We start from the raw sequence: 7,760 nt of genomic DNA, 5'->3' as shown, positions 1-7,760 counted from the left end.
AATTGAAATTGATCATCACTTCAACAGTTGCACCATATAAATGTTAATGTTTAAAATAGATGAATGTTGACAGTTGTGTGGATAAAAATGCTAATTCCAGCAGGATTATTTCAGCATGGTTTCTTGAACATGACAATGAGTTCACTGTACTTAGTCTTCACAGTCACCACATTTTAAGATGTAGTTGAATGGGAGATTCACAGCAGTCTGCAGCAACTGCGTGAGGCTATCATGTCAATATGGATCAAAATATCCCTGCTAAAAAAACAATAAAACCATTACAGAAAATTCTAATGGTTTTATTGGGAAATGTATTGGTTATAATGGAATATGGCCCAAAACACACTACAGTGTAGTGGTTTTAATGGTAAAAGCTAATGGTTTGTATTGGTATTTTAATGGAAACCATTAGAATTTACTGTAATGGTTTTATTGTTTTTTTCAGCAGGGATTTGAGTAATGTGTCAAAAATATGGGACTGACAACTACAATAGCAAAAACTACAATAAACTTTTGCAGATATTAGGTTACATGTTATTCGGAAGTGCCTACTGTAAAACAGACCAAAATAAATCAATGTGCACCCAATACCATGTCAACAGTCAGTTTCCTAGGACTAGGCCTTAGTTATAATGGGACATAGTTTTTACAAACATACAAAAATCAACCCAGGAGTGCATCTTAGACACAATAATTGCACAATAATGATACATTTTAAGTTATGTCAGTGCAAGTTGTTTTAACTTAAGACAGTTTAAACATACATTTAAGCCTGGGACTAAATGTGTTTCTAATAACTTACAAGACTGGCAAATATTTGAAGTGAACCTCATCATGACCAGGAGAGGTCAGTATAGCACTTATTGACAACTGCTTGACTTTACCATCTTACTGTGCACATGGAGGTCTTCAAAACTGGCCAAGATGATAAGGATTTGGGTTTCAGACTTAAACCAAGCTAAACAAGCAAGTTGTGAGACTATAGGCCTTGTTATTCAGGTTTAATAGCCTTGCTGCAAGTTTAAGGTGGCCTGGCTGGTCGTAGTAGTTTTTTCCAGAAAGGATTTAATTAAAGCTGTAATGTTTTAGTACATAAAGTAATGAAAATAATACACAGAAAAAACAGCTCATTTCCAATTAGCAGTATGATTTATTTTAATCGTGGTCCTTGTTGTTCTTGAACAAACAGTTTAATGGGTGGTTAATATGTCAACTGAAATAATATTTGAGCTGATTAAATAAAGTGTTACAGTAATAAATGACTTTGCTCACCACTTGCAGCCCTATAAATACACTACAGTTTGTCTAAAATAATATTAGTCAGCACTTTAAGTGCATATCAATGGCTACAGTATGTGCTATCCACGTGTTTTCCACTTTAGTGCTGAAATTATTCCAATTACCTTAATTTAGCCTCCCAAACAGGCCAAACAAACTGCATGACAGCTTATTAGATAATGTAATTTGTTTATTTTACATGTATGTTCTTGACCAAAACTTTTATTACAAAACAAATTACACTGTGTGAAGGGATATTTACCTGCACTGTTAGAAAAATGCCCCCTATAGCTGTACACATTTGCACATGAAGAGTTCATGCACTGTAAAAAAGATTTGTTGAGTCAACTTAAAAAGTAAGTCACTTGGTTTCCTTATTACATTTTGAGTTAACAAAATGTGTAAAAATTGTTGTCAAATAGCTGAATTAACTCAAAACTTACTTTTTTACGTTGAACCAAATTCTTTACAGTGTATTAGTAGCCTACCTCAAAGGTACAAATTGGTACCAAATGTATACATGTCTGTACCTACACGGTACATATTAGGACCTTTTTAAAGGGTACTGCCCCAGTGACAACTAAGCATTTTTTTTTTACTATTTTTTTTCTGACAGTGTGGACACATAAAATAGAAAATGTTGGAAGACAATCATTGCTACTGATTCCTTTCAGTAAACATTTCCGAAAGTGTTTGTGCCGCCAAACGCCAAACTCAACACAGTTTTCCAAAACGTATCTGCTTAGAATAGAAGATTCCACAACTACAACATAATGTAGAGAGATCCCTTGAGTCATAACATGATGTTAATACAATGCTAATAATTGATATTACCATGTACAATCTTATGCCGGCGTAACACTGAGAACAGGTGCAGAGTTATATTAGGCCCATTATCGGATCAGTAGCATGTCTGGTGTGAAAATGCATTGTCTAGGTCTGTGCTCAGCTGCCACAGGCACGAGAGGATCGCTGTAGAAGCTATATGCCGCTATGGAAACAAGTGGCTGAAAGTCAGTTTTCAGAAATACAGGCGGTGTTCTCAGAGTTCCAGGAAGGTAATTTGGGTAAAAGGTAAATCTAGAGGAAGTCACAAGTTATACATCATAACAAATGTTGAGTTCTCATTTGTCGTTTATAGAAAGTTCTGGAAACAGGGGCGTGCAGTTGTTCTACTAGTCACTTTGATTGACATTTTCCTAGAAGTCCACTGCAGTTGAAAACAGTTCAGGCTGTTATAACTAAATGTCACTTAAAGGAATAGTCTACTCATTTTCAATATTAAAATATGTTATTACCTTAACTAAGAATTGTTGATACATCCCTCTATCATCTGTGTGCGTGCACATAAGCGCTGGAGCGCGCTGCGACGCTTCGATAGCATTTAGCTTAGCCCCATTCATTCAATGCTACCATTTAGAGATAAAGTTAGAAGTGACCAAACACATCAACGTTTTTCCTATTTAAGACGAGTAGTTATACGAGCAAGTTTGGTGGTACAAAATAAAACGTAGAGCTTTTCTAAGCGGATTTAAAAGAGGAACTATATTTTATGGCGTAATAGCACTTTTGGGAGTACTTCGACTCGGCGCAGTAACACCCTCCCTCTCCCATTATGAGAGTGAGAAGGGGAGCGGACTTTTCAGGCGAGTCGAAGTACTCCCAAAAGTGCTATTACGCCATAAAATATAGTTCCTCTTTTAAATCCGCTTAGAAGAGCGCTACGTTTTATTTTGTACCACCAAACTTGCTCGTATAACTACTCGTCTTAAATAGGAAAAACGTTGATGTGTTTGGTCACTTCTAACTTTATCTCTAAATGGTACCATTGAATGAATGGGGCTAAGCTAAATGCTATCGAAGCGTCGCAGCGCGCTCCAGTGCTTACGTGCACGCACACAGATGATAAAGAGATGTAACAACAATTCTTAGTTAAGGTAATAACTAGGGCTGTCAATAGATTAAAAAAATTAATCTAGATTAATCGCATGATTTCATGAGTTAACTGCGATTAATCGCAAATTAATCGCACATTTTTATCAATTCTAAATTTACCCTAATTTAACACTTTTCAGGTTTTTAATATTCTAATCATATATACATATATAGATGCTTTATGCAAATGTATGTTAACAACAGCCTGTTTACATTTTAACAGAATCACCAGCCATTGTTTTGTATATGAATTTTCCTTTCAGAAGATTTTTCTTTCTCCATTTTTGTTTGCTGCTGCATCATTTGTGACCTGTGCTGACAAATTGAGTCGAAATTAGCAAATTAAAAAAAAAAAATAGTTGTTCATATTTTGACATTCTCTATTAAAACATAGAACAATGCATGATTTGTTGAAATATAACAAAATATGACAGAACTATACCTGTTTGAAGTTGAAAGAGTCAAATTACCACAAACATTTCCACATCCATACATTATATTACCACATCAATACCTTAAAATCACTGGTAAAACTAATAGATTTAGCACACACAAAGCAAAAACATCATCAATGTATGTTCAACTTTTTTTCCTTTTGTTTGATTGACATTGAGACAGAATGCTTAAAATCTAAGTGATCTAATATAATGTTACACATCAGATAGTTTTACCCAACAGTTAACCAAACATTTACTTAAGACATAACAGATTATAGAGCCTACCTGCGTGAATTCTTATCAAAACAGATATTTGTAAAACTGTAATTTTGTGTAGATGTCTATATATCCGGGTCGCGCACTCGCGCGTCTGTGTGCACGCGCTTCAGATATCAGTCAGTCAGCGTGAGGGGATCGCTTTTGAGTCTTGTCGCTCTTAATAACTCTTTAACATTAATCAGGTACCGAACTTTATCTCTCTTAATGACTCTTTTAACATCAAGCAAGTCCTGCAGTCTATTTTCTAAGTCATGCATAAAAGCGAAACCAAAATGAATTGAGACGCATTTTTGTATTAGATTAAGCATTAGGAGGACGGTAACGTTACACCTCTCAGACGTATAAATAAAGATCATATCAGATGTCCAACGAGCATTTAGAGCATTGGATTTGGTAGACGATTTGCTTAATGTTCTTATTTCTATGAAAACCTTTTACTCATTTAGAGAGAGTCACATTTGTCTGCGTCTCTGTTCATTCAACTATGGGCTGGACCAAGGGTCAAACAGAAATTGCGCGTTGCGTTAATCTCCGTTAATAAAATTAGTGGCGTTAAAATGAATTTGCGTTAACGCGTTATTAACGCGTTAATTTTGACAGCCCTAGTAATAACATATTTTAATATTAAAATTGAGTAGACTATTCCTTTAAGGTATTGTAATAATCTCTTATAATGCATTAAACATCTCCTCACTATCTGCTTGCTGCCTGTCCACTGATCAAACTGTAAAAAATGCGATCTCTGTAGACAGCCCAGGCTCCACAAACTGCGATAAAAAAAGTGGCCAAACCTACAAACAGAAACCAAAACAACGTTTTCCAGACAATAAACGACAAGAAGGATTTGGGGGTGGGGGATGGGCGTGTTAATGAAAGCACGGAAGGGAGGGGGAGGAGTTAGCTACGCTCAGTTTGTTTGAAAACAGTTCAAACATCAACAAAAAGTGACGTCACACAGATTCGTTAGAGCGCCTTTAATGATGTATGAATGAAGGTCATTTAATTTAAAAACAAAGCCAAAAATCTGTTTAAATCAGAAATTATTTTTTTATGTAATATAAATGTCCTCCAAAAATAATGACCTTATAGGTTGTTTGTGCAAGCAGCTTATTATGAGGTAAAGGCACGTTTTATGGATTAGCGCCCTCTAGTGGTCAGCAGCTTATTACAACCTGTGGTTACATTTTAAAGAGCACCTATTGTCCAATTCACATTTTTCAGAAAGATAGTGAAATGTGGAGCTACAAAAGTGTACAGTATGTGAAAAGCAATGTGTTTTTATCATAAACCACGCAAACACATTATATTATACCAAATACGCAAAATAACGTTGATGAAATAGGTGCTCTTTAATGTTGTTAATCTTATGCTTAAAAATTAGGTATGGTTTTAAAGATACAGTGAGGAAAATAAGTATGTGAACACCCTGCTATTTTGCAAGTTCTCCCACTTAGAAATCATGGAGGGGTCTGATATTGTCATCGTAGGTGCATGTCCACTGTGAGAGACATAATCTAAAAAAAATCCAGAATTCACAATGTATGATTTTATTTGTATGATACAGCTGCAAAAAAAGTATTTGAACTATCGATTGTCTATCAGCTAGAAATCTGACCCTCAAAGACCTGTTAGTCTGCCTTTAAAATGTCCACCTTCACTTCTTTTATTATTCTAAATTAGATGCACCTGTTTGAGGTCATTAGCTGCATAAAGACACCTGTCCACCCCATACAATCAGTAAGAATCCAACTACAAACATGGCCAAGACCAAAGAGCTCTACAAAGACACTAGAGACAAAATTGTACACCTCCACACAGCTGGAAAGGGCTATGGGGAAATTGCCAAGCAGCTTGGTGAAAAAAGGTCCACTTTAATCATTAGAAAATGAAAGAAGCTAAACATGACTGGGGCTCCATGCAAGATCTCACCTCATGGGGTCTCAATAATCTTAAGAAAGGTGAGAAATCAGCCCAGAACTACACGGGAGGAGCTGGTCAATGACCTGAAAAGAGCTGGGACCACCGTTTTCAAGGTTACTGTTGGTAATACACTAAGACGTCATGGTTTGAAATCATGCGTGGCACGGAAGGTTCCCCTGCTTAAACCAGCACATGTCCAGGCCCGTCTTAAGTTTGCCAATGACCATTTGGATGATCCAGAGGAGTCATGGGAGAAAGTCATGTGGTCAGATGAGACCAAAATAGAAATTTTTGGTCATAATTCCACTAAACGTGTTTGGAGGAAGAAGAATGATGAGTACCATCCCAAGAACACCATACTTACTGTGAAGCATGGGGGTGGTAGCATCATGCTTTGGGGGTGTTTTCTGCACATGGGACAGGGCAACTGCACTGTATTAAGGAGATGATGACCGGGGCCATGTACTGATAGATTTTGGGGAACAACCTCCTTCCCTCAGTTAGAGCATTGAAGATGGGTCAAGGCTGGGTCTTCCAACATGACAATGACCCGAAGCACACAGCCAGGATAACCAAGGAGTGGCTCTGTATCAAGGTTCTGCCGTGGCCTAGCCAGTCTCCAGACCTAAACCCAATAGAGAATCTTTGGAGGGAGCTCAAACTCCGTGTTTCTCAGCGACAGGCCAGAAACCTGACTGATCAAGAGAAGATCTGCGTGGAGTAGTGGAACAAAATCCCTCCTGCAGTGTGTGCAAACCTGGTGAAAAACTACAGGAAACATTTGACCTCTGTAATTGCAAACAAAGGCTACTGTACCAAATATTAAAATTTACTTTCTCAGGTGTTCAAATACTTATTTGCAGCTGCACCACACAAATAAATAGTTAAAAAGGGATTTTTTTAGACTATGTCTCCCACAGTGGACATGCACCTACGATGACAATTTCAGGCCCCTCCATGATTTCTAAGTGGGAGAACCTGCAAAATAGCAGGGTGTTCAAACACTTATTTTCCTCACGAGTTTGCATTAACATGTAATCAATAGGAAATGTGAGAGGTGTGCTCAGAGCTCTGAATTTTAGCCCAAACTCAGAGTACTCCCCCCTCTTTGAATTAGCTGAGAGTGAAGTTATGGGGTGGAGGAGGGATGGAGGTGAGGGACGGCTATTCATAGACACATCTTCATGCTGATTTGTTGGAATACATGACCATGCTCCTCCCGAACTTAGTTAAATAAACTTTGCTAAAAATGCCTGAATAGTGTAATGTTAAATATAAATACAATTAATACTAGGGATTTAAATTGAAAATCTGTTACCAATACACGTCTTCATTGTAAAATTAAACTCCAATATAACATAACAATATATTAAGTTGCACCTGCTGCCGGTAGAGGCGCTTATTTAGTAAATATATCTGCGGGTCGTATTTGAGGAATAGACAAACGACCTAAACAATCATATAGGTTGGAGGACAGGTTGGAGAGAGTGCTGAACTTGATATCACCCAATTAGGCTTAAACGGTGCCTCATTTGTACCTCGCTCTGTGTCTCATGTTCATTCGCTGACTTAATTCATAGCCCTACAGCATTGTGCTCTGCTAGATTTAACAGACAGCTCTTCAAAGAATTGTGGTGGCATCCTCATCATGTGAACGTTCGCTCTTTGTGCTTGGGTGTCAGTTCCCTGTGTGTTAGTAAAATACACGGGCATCTGGATTTATTGAGGTGTCAATGTCAGCATAACTCTATGACCATTGCAGCAATCCTTGGCAGCTATATTAAATAAGAGCAGACTTTCTGAGGATTTGTGGAGGCACGACTGGTTTGGGATCCATTAGCAAACGGCCTAAGCAGCATGCACCTTGTGCCTTTCACTGTTGTGCCAGGGACATATGGAAGGAAAGGGCAG

The sequence above is a fragment of the Misgurnus anguillicaudatus genome, chromosome 9, assembly GCF_027580225.2.
Source record: "Misgurnus anguillicaudatus chromosome 9, ASM2758022v2, whole genome shotgun sequence".
NCBI lineage: Eukaryota > Metazoa > Chordata > Actinopteri > Cypriniformes > Cobitidae > Misgurnus > Misgurnus anguillicaudatus.
This window is presented reverse-complemented; position numbering follows the sequence as displayed.